The sequence below is a fragment of the Sceloporus undulatus genome, chromosome 2 (assembly GCF_019175285.1).
Source record: "Sceloporus undulatus isolate JIND9_A2432 ecotype Alabama chromosome 2, SceUnd_v1.1, whole genome shotgun sequence".
In the NCBI taxonomy this organism is placed as follows: domain Eukaryota; kingdom Metazoa; phylum Chordata; class Lepidosauria; order Squamata; family Phrynosomatidae; genus Sceloporus; species Sceloporus undulatus.
In genome coordinates this window covers 254056890-254072196 of record NC_056523.1, presented here as the reverse complement: position 1 = coordinate 254072196, position 15307 = coordinate 254056890, and positions in this window count along the sequence as shown.

Below are 15307 nucleotides of genomic sequence, written 5' to 3'. Positions count from 1 at the left end.
TTAACAGAGTCCCCTCTCTAGTAATGATTCACTAAACACTTGGAGATTAGTGGGTATCTCACCTGTACATCATGGCTGACCATCCGTTGGTGTTTTATGTACATGGAAACACATTTTGGACTTGGCAACTTGATTTACAGTTGTGGAAGCTGAGATCCACAAATGTTACTATTTCTAATACAGTTGTGCCTCTTTGGATGCTGTGTAAGTACTCCTCAGTGCTTTCAATATAGCATGTGATTCCCTGGAATCACATTCACAGCTATCTGGTGAGTTGCACAGTGTTGATATTCAGCAGAAGGGTGGTGTACCACAACCATTAATTAACTACACAATTACATGACTTACATATTGTATAAGACCTGAATATGTATATCTTTATGCCCCAGAGGCCTCTAAATACCATAGAAACTTCACCTCAGCTTGTTTTAATGCTTTACCATCAGCTTTCTTAGAGGGCATGGTTAAAACAGTTAAAATGTGCTTCTCTACAACTTACACTACAAGGGCGTATGTTTTTGACATGTTACCCCCATTTTAGCAGATTTTCCAGGCATATCCAATGATTTTTATTCTACACTTCTTTAATCCGCACCAATAAAATTACTTTTAAGGTGGTAGCATTTTGCGTTACCAGTTATTCTACTAGGGAACAGATAGATACATTTTCTTAGGAATTTCATCTATACTAGTAGGATTTAATAGGTTGTTTACTGAAGATAGATATGCTTTTGTTACTGCGTGCACATACCTAAAAATTCTCCTAGGGTGATTTTATACTTCCCTGTTATAGCCCTTTGATTCCATTTTAACTCTCATGGCTGCCTCCTACAGAATATGTAGTTTGAGAAGGCACTAGAACTCTCTCACAGAGAATTCTAAATACCTCATTAAACTCCAGACCCCCTGGATTCCATAAGATGGAGCCATGACATTTTGACATTAGTCGTAGACAGATCACGGAAATGTACTTCCCTTTCTGGCCACCCCCCTCTCCCCATTCCAAACAGCACATTTGAGCATCGAACATGGCTTTATTTTAACATTGCCTCTTGCATATTTCAGAAGCTTATTCCACAACCAAACCCTTTGGTCAAGGACTTTGGGACTTTGGTTTTCCTTCATTTTGGCTTGTTTTGTCTGTATTCCTCCCCACTAAATAAAGGAGACATGAAATGGAGTTAATGGGTACAAGTTGTTAAACAAAAAAGTCTTGTGAGACTGTAGGCAAGAGGTGCACCATGTTAAGAACTGCATTAAGCACACTTAGGCTGCTGCCACACTGCTTTCACTCTCATCACTCCATCCTATGGAATCCTGGGATTTGTAGTTTGTTGTGGTGCCAAGGCTGGGCTTTGAAATCTCAGGCATAAGAGAGGCAAAAGGCTTGGGCTGCATCTACACTGGAGAAATAATCTGGTTTGAGACCACTTTAACTGTATTGGCTGAATGCTATGGAATTCTGGGAATGGTGGTCTGTTCCAGCACCACAGCAGAATGGCAGTTAACCCCTGGAAAGCTCTCTGACCAAAGTGACCAATGCCCTCACCCCAAAATGTAGGGCACCCAAGCAAAAATATGTAGGACATGGCCAAAAATAAAAGCTAAAAACACCAATGTAATTATAAATCCATGCTTCTTAGCCATGATCCAAATGGAGGACATTTTGAAATTTGACAGAAGAGGACATGTCCTGGAAAAGGAGGAGGATGCCTGGTCACCTTGTCTCTGGTCCAAAATACACTGCAGAAATAAAACAATGCTGGACTGAAATGCCCAGAGTTCCTCACCAAAGCTGCATCCACACTGAGGAAATAATCCAGTTTGAGAGTGACTTAACTGTCCTGGGTTAGTGCTGGGGAATGCTGGGAATTGTAGTACATTGTGGCCCCAGAGCTATCTCTGACAGGGAGTCCCATAACCCTCCAAACGTAGTTGAACTGCAATGCCCAGAACTCCTTCCCAGGTGCATCCACACTGAGGAAATGGTCCAGTTTGAGACTGCTCAGTGCTGGGGAATCCTGGGAATTGTAGTCTATTGTGGCCTCAGAGCCATCACTGACAGAGAAGTCTCAATGTCTCCCAAACACTAGCATTCCCAGGATTCCCTAGCATTGAGTTAAAGCAGTCTCAAAGTGGGTTATTATTCCTGCAGTGTGTGAGAGAGATATAAAAGCTAGGGACTGGATTCATTTGGAGGATCTCTGTGTCCAAAACACACTGCTTGGACTGCCAGGGCTCAGTGCTATGGAATTCTGGGAATTGTAGTTTATTGTGGCACCAGAGCTCTCTGACAGAGAAGGCCAAATGCCTCACAGACACCAGCATTCCAGAGCATTGAGCTTTGGCAGTTAAAGGGGTCTCAAAGTGCAGAGGGGGGGGGGAGAGAAAAGCCAGGGAGTGTGAATGAGCTCTGAGAGGAGGAGGAGGAGGAGGAGAAGGAGGAGGAGGAGGGAGGGAGCCAAGGGAAGTGGCCAGGACCACCAGAGGAGCCCCTGCTTTTCCTCATCATCTCAGCCTTCTCACTGCTGGCAAGAGGCTCTGCCCCCAGCCAGGCAGCGCCTCCTCTGTGGATCATTCAGTCTCCTTTTGTCAAAAGAGCTCTGGTGCCACAAGAAACTACAATTCCCAGAATCCCATAGCACTGAGCCATGGATGTTTAAGGGGGGGATCAAACTATTTCTGCAGCCTTTGCTACCCCAAAGCCTTCTATTATTTACCAACAACTTGCAAGGCAAAATCTCTTCCTTCCAAGCCATTGAAAACCAACCCAAGGGGAGGAGGGCTGATTGCTTCTTTCCCATTGGTCAGCTTCGGGAGAAATTTGCATATTACAAGGAAAGGTGTTTAGGGCCTCAAAAACAATCCTGTGATCAAGAATTACAACAATACTGACCTGGTAGACATTTAAAAGATGAGGCATTTAGACTCCCAAACAGGAATGATTGATGGCCTTTTTTTCTTTGCTCACTGTAACCTGAAAGTAATGCCTTTGTGGCACGGGTATATATACCAAGTGGGTTGGCAATAGCTCGGAGTGGGCGATGTCTTTAAGACCTGCTCTCTAGGCTGAGCCAGGCAGGGAGTGCGGGAGGGAGGGTGGCACACAGCCATGGGGAGGGCTGAGCTGCCTCCAGGGCAGTGTTGCCAACAAGCTCGAAGATACAGTAATTCCCGGAAATGTCTGTCCAAACACCCGCTGAATCCCCCCATATCACACGAATATTCAGTCACATTCCCAAGAAAATTCCCATAATGCTAAAATGGAAATGTTTTGACAATAAACGAAATATAATTGAATAAAAATAATTGTAACTTATTCAACTCTCAAAATCACCATTGAAAACCAACAAAGAATCTTTCAGTCCTTTTAAGATACAGTATTTATTTTGAACATGAAGGGGGTTCAGGAAGATTTGTGCCAAATAGAAATGTGTTCAAGCAACCACCTGCAGAAATAAATCCAGTTTGAAACCCTTTTAGTTGCCCTGGCTCAGTATTAGGGAATCCTGGGAATGCTCTGGAGTCTGGAGTGAAGATGCAGCCTGAGTTGGGTCCAAGACACACTGCAGAAATAATCCAGTTTGAGAGACTGCTTTAACTGCCCGGCTCAGTGCTAGGGAACCCTGGAAGTGTAGTTTTGTGAGACATTGAGCCTTCCTGTGGAAAGAGCCTGATGCCACAACAAACTACAATCCCAGGATTCCCTAGCACTGAGCCAGGCATTTAAAGCGGTCCAAACGGATTATTTCTGCAGTGTTTGGGACCTTCGTTTATTAAAAATGCTCAAGGTCCAATCCATATTGCAAATAATCCATTTGAGACAACTTTAACTGCCCTGGCTCAGTGCTAGGGAACCCTGGGAGTGTAGTTTTGTGAGAAAGAGCTCTGGTTGCCAAAATAACGACAGTTCCCATGCATCTGAGGAAATATGCTTAAGTCTAGGAAAGCTCATGCGCCAACCTTTTCTTTCAGTGATGACGCAAAGTGCTACAAGATCTACTCACTATCATCATCATCACCATTTATATCATTATTAATCCAAATGCAGCTGAAGCTGGACTTAAATGGGCAACACTGATATCCTGTAGACTCTTCTCTGGGGCTGTGATCTGGAAGCATGGAGGCAATTCCCTTGTCAAACCAGGGAATCCTGGGAATTGTAGTTTGTTGACATGTGAAACACTGCTTTTACTGGCAGCCAGGGCTCCATGCATGGAATTTCTGGGCTTGGTGGTTTTGCCCAGAATCCCATCATCGCAGGGAGCCTTGCAGTTAGAAGCAGTGCCAAACTGGATTATTTCTGCAGAGGGATGGCATGGAAAAGGAACGAAAAGAGAGCCACAAACAAAATTCTTGAAGACGAGGCCAGCAGAGGTGCCAACTGACCAGGTGCTCTGCCCATGCTCAGAGGCAGATTAATCACTAACACACACACACACACACACACACACACAAAGTCAGGAACATCGCTTCACTATCACACAACCAAATGGCCTCACAGTACAACAGCAACCTGAGAGGTAGGCTTGGGGCACTCTGCCAAGTCAGGAATTCAGAATCCAATGTCATCTCAGGCAAAAACAGAAGTCCAAACAATCAAGCACATGATGCATGATCAAGTATTGCTTTTGGTGTGCCTTAAAAACTTAGGTCTTACTTGGAAATCCAAGCAATTGGGATTAAGCCAGCCAGATCCCTCCCTCCCTGCCTCTCTCCACAGCACTTTTGCCCCTGGAGCCTGAGAAGGCCTGGGGGGGGGCAATCACTGTCCTCTCTCTGATTGGCTGACATTCCTCCAAATGGGCTTGCCCGTCTGGCTCCAGAGGGAGCCATGAGAGAGAGAGAGAGAGTTTTCTCTCAGCCTCTTGGCTGAAAACTGTTACACTCCAAAGGGTTTGGTTGCTCTGCAGCAGGCTGGCAGCGGAAACGGGCCAAAGGCACGGAAAAGCACTGAATTAGAGAAAGGCGCGGAAATCACACGAAAAGCCTGAAAAGTCCCCGGTTTCGGTGTGAAAGGTCGCGAAATTGGCAAACTGCTCCAGGGCCTTGCTGGGGGGGGAGGTCCTAGGGGAGGGGCACAAACCGGGGCGGGACTTTGTGGCCCCGCCCCAAACCAGGAAAGTCCCCGCCCCCAGGTGGGATATGGCAAGCCTAGCTTTAACAAATCCTGGGATTTGTAGTTTTTGTGGCATCAGAGCACTCTGACAGAGGAAGTTAACTATCTCACCAAACTACAAATCCCAGAATTCCATTGTACTGAGCCAATGGCAGTGAAAGCGGTGTCAAACTGTATTATTTCTGCAGTGTAGATGCAGTCATAGCACCTTTATTGTGTGGCAGAAAAGGGTCCCTGGACTTCTAATTTGCACCTATTCATTTTGTAGTTACTTCTTTTATAATTGTCCACAGGACTGTTTTCCATTTTCTAATTATCCACAGTATTCTGTTTTCATAAGGGACAACCTGATGTGTATTGGAAGGTGGTAAGCAAGCATCGGCGTCCTTCCACTTGCATTCACTAGTCATTGGTATACAGGCAAATTTACTCTGATACTGAGGAGATTATATAGCTATCAGGAGTAGCCCCTGATAGCATCATCCTTCATGAAAACATGGTTTTAAATTGCACAGAGAGGTTCCACAGATAGGGAAGGATCCTTGCTTCTGATGGTTCCCCTCTTACTTTGAGAACTACAAACAGGAAACAAGAAACAGGAAATAAATACAATAGCATCTTCTAGCTCATATTTCTGAAAGCCAGGCCAGTGTAGTGATTTGTTGAAATCCCTGCTCAGCCATGGAAACCCATTAAGTGACCTTGCGCAAGTTACAGTCTCTCTCAGCCTCAAAAGAGGACAAAGGCAAACCCTTCTCTGAAGAATTTCCTGCCAAGAAAACCCAGTGACAGGTCCACTTTAGGGTTGCCAAAAGTAAGAAACTACTTGAAGGCACGCAACACCAATAAATTTAAAGAATACTGACTCCAATAGTAGGAATAATAATATATTTAGGGAAAATACACATGCATAAAAATACTTGGAATTAAGAAAGAAAAGGCATGACTTCTGAGAAAGCAAGTGTTGTTGTTGTTGTTAATCCATCTTTTCTCAACCTTGGGGATGGGTCCCTTGATTTCTCTTAGTCTCTCTATTTTGCATTGTGATTCCAGCCAGATCTTGTGCTAAATGTAGGTATCACTAATACACTCTTTTAATACTTTCCTGTATTCTGAATTATGCTCCCTAATCTTTGATTTTGCCCTGTATTTTTGTTCATTACTAAGAGCTGTATAGCATTGGTAAAGGAGCAAAAAAATGACAAAGTTCTCTCCTGTTGTTGCCTATGCCCCATCATGGCACTGGAAGACTAAAAAATATATTATAAAATGTTAAATAGCTGGAAAACTCAGTAGTTATTTATAGAGACAGAGAAAAGAACAGTCCAGAGATGAAGGAGGCCACACCATCTCAATTCAATGTAACTCACTAGAACAAAATGGTAAAAGGGACTTTATGAACTAGTCCTCTTTAGCTTGTTATTTAAAAAAACAAAAACCAATATTGACTTTGATTCCAACCTACTGGGATTTGAAAAGCAGTAGTTTCCAGTTTATGATATGTGTGTGTGTGTGTGTGTGTGTGTGTGTGTTAGTGTGTGTGTTAAGAGTTGTAGCCTAAAGCATCCCCTATACAACATATAGTTGTATTTGTAAAAGAGATTCATAACTGTTAGGCTTCACACTGATTCTTCTCCACTGCCCCTGTGCTGTCTTGAAGTAGTAACTGCATCTTTGGCAACTGCTGCAAAAGCCATTCCCCATCGCCTTGAGGGCTTTTCATTTCATCTTTGGCATTTTCAAGTGTCTGGAGAAAAATGCCACCTTTGAATCAAAGCTTGGGAGGCTGCCGGCCTTGGCAATTCTAAGGTTGTACATTTTTAGATCCTCTGTGTTGAAAAAGTCACTCAGACTTTTTTCTGATGTTCACAGCTTTCTGATTTCTTTCCCCCTTAAAGTTGCCAATGTACGAAGCCCTTAGCTTTAAAAGTTAGTGAAAATAGAACAAATGGATTGCAGGACTGAAGGAATTTATGTTTCATCAACATTGTTTTCCAAGAATTAAATATCAGTATTGGAGTAATTACACAGACAAACACAACTGACATTAAATGTATAATGTCAGATATGTTTGCCTCTGTAGTCAACTATCTCTGTGTAGTCCTGGCTTTTATACAAACATCTGACTATTATGCCAGATTAGGAAAATAATATTGACTAAACTCAAGTCCAAACTAAGTCCAAATTGGTATTTTCTTATACACTTTAATATTAAATATCCACCCACTGCACTAAATAGTTGGCAGCCTGCAACTTAGTGCATAAATAAAATCTACACCCAGTTTACTAATTTAAAAACTGATACCTCATGGATGCCCAGTTGTATTTTTCATTATTGTGAATGTTTTCCTCCTCCAAAGAAAAGATTAGATTAGATTTTTATAGAATCATCCTTCCCCTGGATTTGGTGGTTCTGCTCAACTGGATGTGTTGACAGAAACTGCACTAATTAGTGTAGATTTCCATGCTAATTCTGGAGGTGCATTTCTACAATGAGTCAGAAAATAAAAATATTAAAACCCAATTCTGATTGCTTGTCAGCAATTAAAAATAAATATAGCACAACACTTTGTGTGCTTCCTTTAAAAAGAAAAAAGAAATGTGCAGACTTAACCTGGAACAATTATTATCATTTTAATATAACCTGCTGAAAAGTAGGAATGCTTTTAAAGAACTAAGAGTGCTTGTCACCAAACCATATGCCACTACAATTTTCTGTCTTATCATGACATTCCATCATCAACTTGAGTCATTTAACCTGAGAATGTAGTTTATTCCAAGAAGAACCTTAAGAAGAACCCCTTAGGATGCAACTGCCATCAGATGGTCAAGGTGCCTGCCCCATCCCAGATCTCTATTGTGAAAGCTGACCATTCTGACTTGAGTTGGGTTTCAGTATGCAAAAGAAAATAGCAGCATAGTTTTCTAAGGAAGGATCCACAGACATGCTTCAGCAAACTGCCGAAAGAGAAAAGGTTGAAGTGATGACAGCTTCTATTGACTCCGTATATCCACTAGGCTTGAGTGTTGGACTAGGGAGTTTATCGCACACGTTTGTAAACGTTCCGAGGCCTCAATGTTAACGGAACGGAATAGATTTTATCGCATAGCCTCATTAGCAAGACGTTTGCATTGGGTTCCCGTTCCGTTCCGTTCATGTAAAATGTCCCCGACGATTCTCTTCCGTCCTCCCTCACCAGTAAACGTTATGAGAACGGAAAATCCTTTGTGTGCAATATTCTAGGCGTTCCAATTGCATCCCCGTCTGATCCCTACAGTTATGACGGGTCATCATGATATCTTTCCTTTACCAGGTTCCCTTGCAAGATGTTGTAATGACTTTCATTCCTCAAAATTATAGAACATCTAGACATGTCTCTATATGAAAAATAAAGTAGGAAACAGTGTTTGATACCAGAAAAAGGTTTCAGGTAGGTATGGTAGGTTTGGAATAATTGTCCTCTTTTACCATTGATAAAATGTAGGACAAATTTTAGACCAAACTGTAAGACAAATGTAGGACAAAAGTAAAAGTTTTCTTTGTAAACTGCGCATGCGCAAAGACAGGGAATGGTCGTCATCGGGATGGGACCTGGCTGTGCAGTGATATCCGTTCACAGTGAGGTCCAAAAAGGACAACAGGTCGTTTTCTCCATTAGCGGTATGCGATAGCAATCGTTCTTTTCGCATTCACATAACACTAAGAAGACTTAATGCGATAGCGTTCATCATCAGCCCGTTTCCTGATCTGTCCGGCTTGTTAACAGGAACGGAACGGGAATGTTAGGGATGATGGGAGTTGCAGCTCTTCTCCTGGCTTTGACTCTCACCCCCCTGGTCAGCGGAAGAACAACCAGTTTGACCAGTAGCTCTGAGAATTGGCTGAAGATGTCTTCCAATCTTCTCTGGAGTCTGCTGGTTCTTGTTCAGCTCTCAAGACACCAGTCAACACAGTAGTCTTCTTAAAAAGATCTACTTTTATTCTAATATACACTATGCACAAAACAATTCACTACTCACAAAACTCACACTACTATACTCCTCAATACCCACAAAAAGTATTGTCATACATTATTGCTTATATAGACATTTGTCTCTCTATTCATTATACAGTTGCCACCTCCTGGGCGTGTACATACATTATGATTGACATACCATACTTGGCTCAATCTATACCTCACGTTGCATCATACATTACTGTCCACTCAATGACTTTCAGGTGATGTCAATTTGCACCTTTTCACTTTGTCATTGCCTCATATGTCCTTGGCTTTCAGGACCTTCTAATTACATTACTTACAACACCTGTGTGACAATTCAGTAACTTTTGCTGTGTCATGTTACTTTCAAATACATTCATATACATATTATATTTCTTGTGACTATATATCCCATGTGGCTTTTTCCTGTGAGTGCGATAAGGTTCCAGGACTCTGGGAGACCAGGCTTTGAATCTGCAGTCAGCCATGAAAACCCAGTATGTGACCCTTGACAAGTCTCACTCTCTCACACTTAGAGGACAGCATGGCAAACTTCTGAATAAAACTTGCCAAGAAAACCCTTGCCCCAGGGTGCAAGTGATGGGATCCTTAGGTGGGAGTAATCTTGCTCTCCTGGAGTTTGTTATACAGTGGAAAGGAGAAGCCAGGCATAGTCAGACATGAATTTTAGATTTTAGGAGAGCTGATTTTAGTAAACTTGGGGAAATACTTTGGGTGATCACATGCAGGAATACTAAAAGATAAGGGGATTCAGGACGGATGGAAGTTTCTCAAAAGGGAGATACTAAAGGCACAATTTCAAACAGTTCCAATGAGGAGGGGAAATGGGAAATCTCTTAAGAAACCAGGATGGGTGACTAAAGAACTTTTAACTACGCTGTTTTAAATGGAACATGTATAAGAAATGGAAAAGGAGGGAAATCACCAAAGAGGAATTCAAATAGCTATCAAGTGTAGGGGTAAATTCAGAAAAGCAAAAGCACAGAATGAGTTCAGGCTTGCTAGAAAGGTTAAGAACAATAAAAAGGGCTTTTTGGTAGGTCTGTACCAAAAGGAAGAAAGAGGAAATGGAAGGGTCAAAATAGGAACAGGGGACAGAGAAAAGACAGAACTACTTAGCACCTTGTTTGCCTCAGTCTTCTCAGAAAAGGATACTCAACAGAGGGAAATAGAGCAGAGGACACAATAGGGGAAATGCAGCAAAGAATAAATAAAGAGGCAGCACAGAAATATCTGGTTAATCTAAATGAATTTAAGTCTCCAGGACCAGATGAACCACATCTAAGGGTATTAAAAAATCTGGCAAATGTAATCTCAGAGCCATTGGCAATAATTTTTGAGAACTCCTGGAAAACAGGAGAAGTCCCAACAGACTGGAAGAGGGAAAACGTCCCCATCTTCAAAAAGGGAAAAAAAGAGGATCCTAACAATTATCATGCAGTTAGTCTCATATCAATACCAGGAAAGATTCTAGAGCAGATAATTAAACAGAGAGTCTGTGAACATTTAGAAGGGAATGCCATAATCACAAAAAGTCATCATGGGTTTCAGAGAAACAAGTCATGCCAGACAAACCTGATCTCTCTTTTTCTTTTTCTTTGATAAAATTACCAGCTTGGTAGATGAATGCTGTGGATATAGTCTATCTTGATTTCAGTAAGGCCTTTGACAAAGTTCCCCATGACATTCTTGCAAACAAGCTTGTAAAATGTGGGCTAGACAAAGGAACTGTTAAATGGATCTGTAATTGGTTGACCGGCCGAACCCAAAGGGTGCTCAACAATGGCTCCTTTTCATCCTGGACAAAAGTGACCAGTGGGGTCCCACAGGGCTCTGTCCTGGGCCCAGTGCTATTCAACATCTTTATCAATGACTTGGAGGACAAAACTGGGGGCATATCTATCATTTTTTTTTTGTACAGATACAATCACTGTACTTGTTGTGCTTGGATTTCAGTCATCTATACATTCATAATGGTCCATGAAGTACCTACTATAGTTTTGTGTGGAAAGCACTATGCCTTGCCTGTTAAAAGTAGTAATTAAGACAACTAGCTTTTTGTCCTCTTCACATAATTTTACATTCTCCACTTGCTGTCGGGTGATTCATTCTTTTAATTTAAACAGCTTTGTTAAAACTGTGTGCAACCATAAGCATACATTATACAATCCATCTTTGCTTCAGAATGAAGCAGGAAATTGTTCTTATCTCAAGGGCATTGTCAGCATCAACTTTGCAGGAACTCAAGAAGTACAATAATTAAAACCTTACCATTTTCTAAGTAAATATAAGGATTTCATTAATCTAATAAGCACTCTAACAGCACTATCCTGCAAATGTCTTCACAGAAGGAAGGCCCATTGAATTTACAGGAAATTGCATGGGCTAAAACCTGTTTGGGTATTCCACTAGTGTAAAAATAATTGTGCAAGAGATTGACCTCTCTCAGAAACTGCACAAGTATTGTCTGATCATTCCAGCCAATCATTCCACAAATGTACATACAGCCTTCTCTCGCACTTTGACTTGGAAACTTAGTAGGTTTCCATGGCTGAGTGGGAATTTGAACCCTCGTATCCTAGAATCCCAGTCCAACATTCAAATCCTATACACCAGGCTGGGTTTCATGGTGACAAAATACATTTGTTGATTTTATAAGAATTAGTCATGTTCAGTATAAAAAGAAGAGTCTCATGATACCTTTAAGACAGAATTATGTTAGCATGAGCTTTTTGGATTACAGTCTGCTTTGTCAGAAAAGCTCCAATATAATTGTAGTATTTTGTATTTAGGTGGTTTATATTTACGTGTTTATTTGTGCCTTTCAATTCTGGTATTTGTGCTTTTTTTAATTTGAGGTATGCTTTTGTTGTTGTTGTTTTTAATGGAGTGAGAATCTATCTGTATCTATTCTAATTTTTGCAAGCCATCTAGGATACCAGTGTTGGGAGAAAGATAGAATATAAATATTCAAAGAAGAAGAAAACAATGATTAAGACAAAGATTAGGGGGAAATGGTCAGTTGTCTGAGATTGCCTCTAAGGAGGTAAATCTGAGTGAGCTTGATAACAGTGTATATTTTATGTTGCTTTACAAGTTGTCCTGTTGTTCTGTATTTACTTGATTCTCAAGAAGAACCTCCCCTAGACAGAAAAACCTCTCCTTTGTAGAGAGTAAGGAGAAAGGTTGAGGAAAGTGAAGCTCTGATATTCATTCCACTCCATTTCTCATGTGAAACCACTGAACATGAAGAGATCACCCAAATAGGGCTAGTATCAGCCTCGCATTCTATTCAACCAAGAGACCTGTAAAACACTGAGAAAGTAAGCTCTTTGTATTAGCTTCAAAAGTAGACAAGTTGTAACTGTTTGCATCACTACCACCATTACTTCTTCCTGTTTCAGACAAACAGGTTCTTTTACAAAAGACAGGTTCATTGCCAAAGCAACTTAAGCCCAATATTCTTCTCCAAATAAAACTGACCTTGTAAAAAGCTACCCAGAATGTTTCATCTCTTGAAGGAGGGAGGAGAAAGAGACTGCGTCTAATTTTAGCTGTTTTATATTCAGAGTTGATTTTGCATTTTGAACCACCCATTACAATATTGGTAGTTTATAATTTATCACACCCAGTTCTGAATTTACTTTTATATTCTGGGAAAACTGTGCTAATACACTAGGGAAATAAAATCAATTTTATGCTCATGAAAGTATCTTTCCTAGCTGCATGGGCATTCGTATTTCCTTTTGCCTGCTTTGCAAAATTGAGGAAAATGTCAAAATCTGTCACTTCCCATTCATTGCTGAAATTGTTCATATTGCATTAGAAATTAAAGACATTATTTTCAATCTTCCTTATCCTCTGTGCATTTGGGACTAAGTCTTTCACAGCTTCCATATTCTGATGCCTTTTTTTATTAATGCTACTTTCTAGTTTAGAAATAAGACATAAATCACATTTTATCAGCCAGTACAACTCATCTATGATGTTAAGCTTTGCTAGAAATTGTGTCCTATTTCTTTACCAGTCTGCAGCAAAAATGGAAAAATATATAGGACATGCCAATTTACTTTTAATTCCTATGTAAGGGAATAAGTTTCAAAGTTCTCTTTTTATTAGTACATTGCACTTAGGATAAAAAGAGCAATGCTGTTTTATAGGAGCAGAAGAACTCAGCACACTGCTAGCATTTGAGTTCTATCCGTGTACCATAACATCCCTAATCCACAAAACAGTGATATCTTTATTGGTTAAACAAAATGCACAAAATACACTATTCAAGCTTTCAAATTTCCACTGTCTTCTTTTTCAGGTAAAGATGTTAAAAATCAAACAGGAGAAAGACAAAAGTTGTATCCATGTATCATCTAATCAGGAAAACAAATGTCCATCAGGGTTCAATAGAACTTATTCTGAGAAGCAAGACTTCCTAGGACTCCAACTTTAGCTTGAGTCTGCAAATATACTGTTGACATTGCCTCAATTGCAAAACATAAAAGTTCAGTATAAGTAAATGATTCTTATGATCACTGAGACTATTACTATTGAGGACCAATGTGGTATAGTGGTTTGAGTGTTAAACTAGCATGAAGAGTTTTTCTTTCCTTCCCCTGCTTGGTGACATTGGACAACCCACACTCTCTTAGCCCCCAAATGGCAAATCACATCTGAACAAATTTTGCCAAGAAAACTCCATGATAGGTTCACCTTCAGAAGTTGAAGGCACACTACTACAACTACTACTATTACTGTAACAACTGTAATAACTTTAATAAGTAACACTTTCCTCATCCTTCTTTTTCTCTTTAATGTGAAGATAAAGCATAAACTGTAGAGTGCCCTTTATGTCACCCATTTTTGTGGTCCCATTATTGTGTCACTCATTGGGTTTCCATGGCAGAAGAGTGGTTCAGACTCTGGTCTCATGGGGACCTAGTCCAACTTTCAGACCACTATGCTGAATGGGTACCATGCTGGCTCTCATCTACGATCTAATTAAAAGATCAGAAATATAAAACAATAATTCATGTATTTCATTTTCTTTTCTACTTCTTCTGTTAAACACATTGATATCTGATTTTGAAGAATTTCGATTTCATCTTCTACTTCTATATCTTCTGGATTATCTTTTAAATTTTCTTCTCTCAACCTGATTTCTTCACTAATTTTATTAATTTTTTGATTTCTTTTTTTTTTTTTGCCTTTTCCATATATTTTCCTGTATAAAAAATCCTCTCATTACCGATTTGCTAGCTTCCCACACTATATCATCTTCAGTACCTTTCTCAGAATTTTCCCTAAAATAATTCTCTAGTGTTTTCTTGGCTTTTTCTAAAGTGTCATTTCTTTTTAGTAAATTATCATTTAAATGCCATGAAAAAGTTTTCTCTCCTGTTTTTAGTTCCATTACAATAGAGTTATGATCAGAAATAATTTTAGGCTATATCTCCATTTTCTCTATATTTTTTGCCCAGTTTTTAGAAATAAAAAACATGTCCAATCTAGATAACGATTTATGCCGGTGTGAATAAAAAGTAAAATCTTTTTTTGTACCATATTTATATCTCCATACATCTAATAATCCTAAATTTTCAATCATCTTATTAAATTTGCTAGGAAGTTTACCCTGTATTTTTTTAATAACTTTTTTTGATTTCCTATCCAGAATTGGATTTAATACCCCATTCCAATCTCCCATCATAATAATATCATTGTAATTCAGATCTAAAACATCATTCATGAGTTTTTGGTAGAATTCATCTTTTTTGTTTAGTGGGCCATAGACCCCTATTATTAGAAATTTTTGATTATCTAATTTATTTCTACTCCAACATAATTACCTTCTTTATCATTTAAGATCTCTACAGATGATATATTGGATTTTACGTATATTACCACACCTTTCTTTTTTAACTCATTAGCTGATACATATTCTTTCCCCAAACTTCTATTTTTCAAAAGGTGTGTTTCTGATTTTTTTATATGAGATTCCTGGAGGCATATTATGTCCTAGTTCCATTTTTTAAAAAATTGAAAAGTCTTTTTCCTTTTGCTAGGAATATTTAATCCTTTGATCTTCCACGATATTATTTTAAATTTCATCTTATCCCTCCAGGAATCTGTTTTTCTGTAATACTTATCTTAAGTCACATTCGGCGTCTCTCCTTCTTCTTCACTCCCCTCTGGT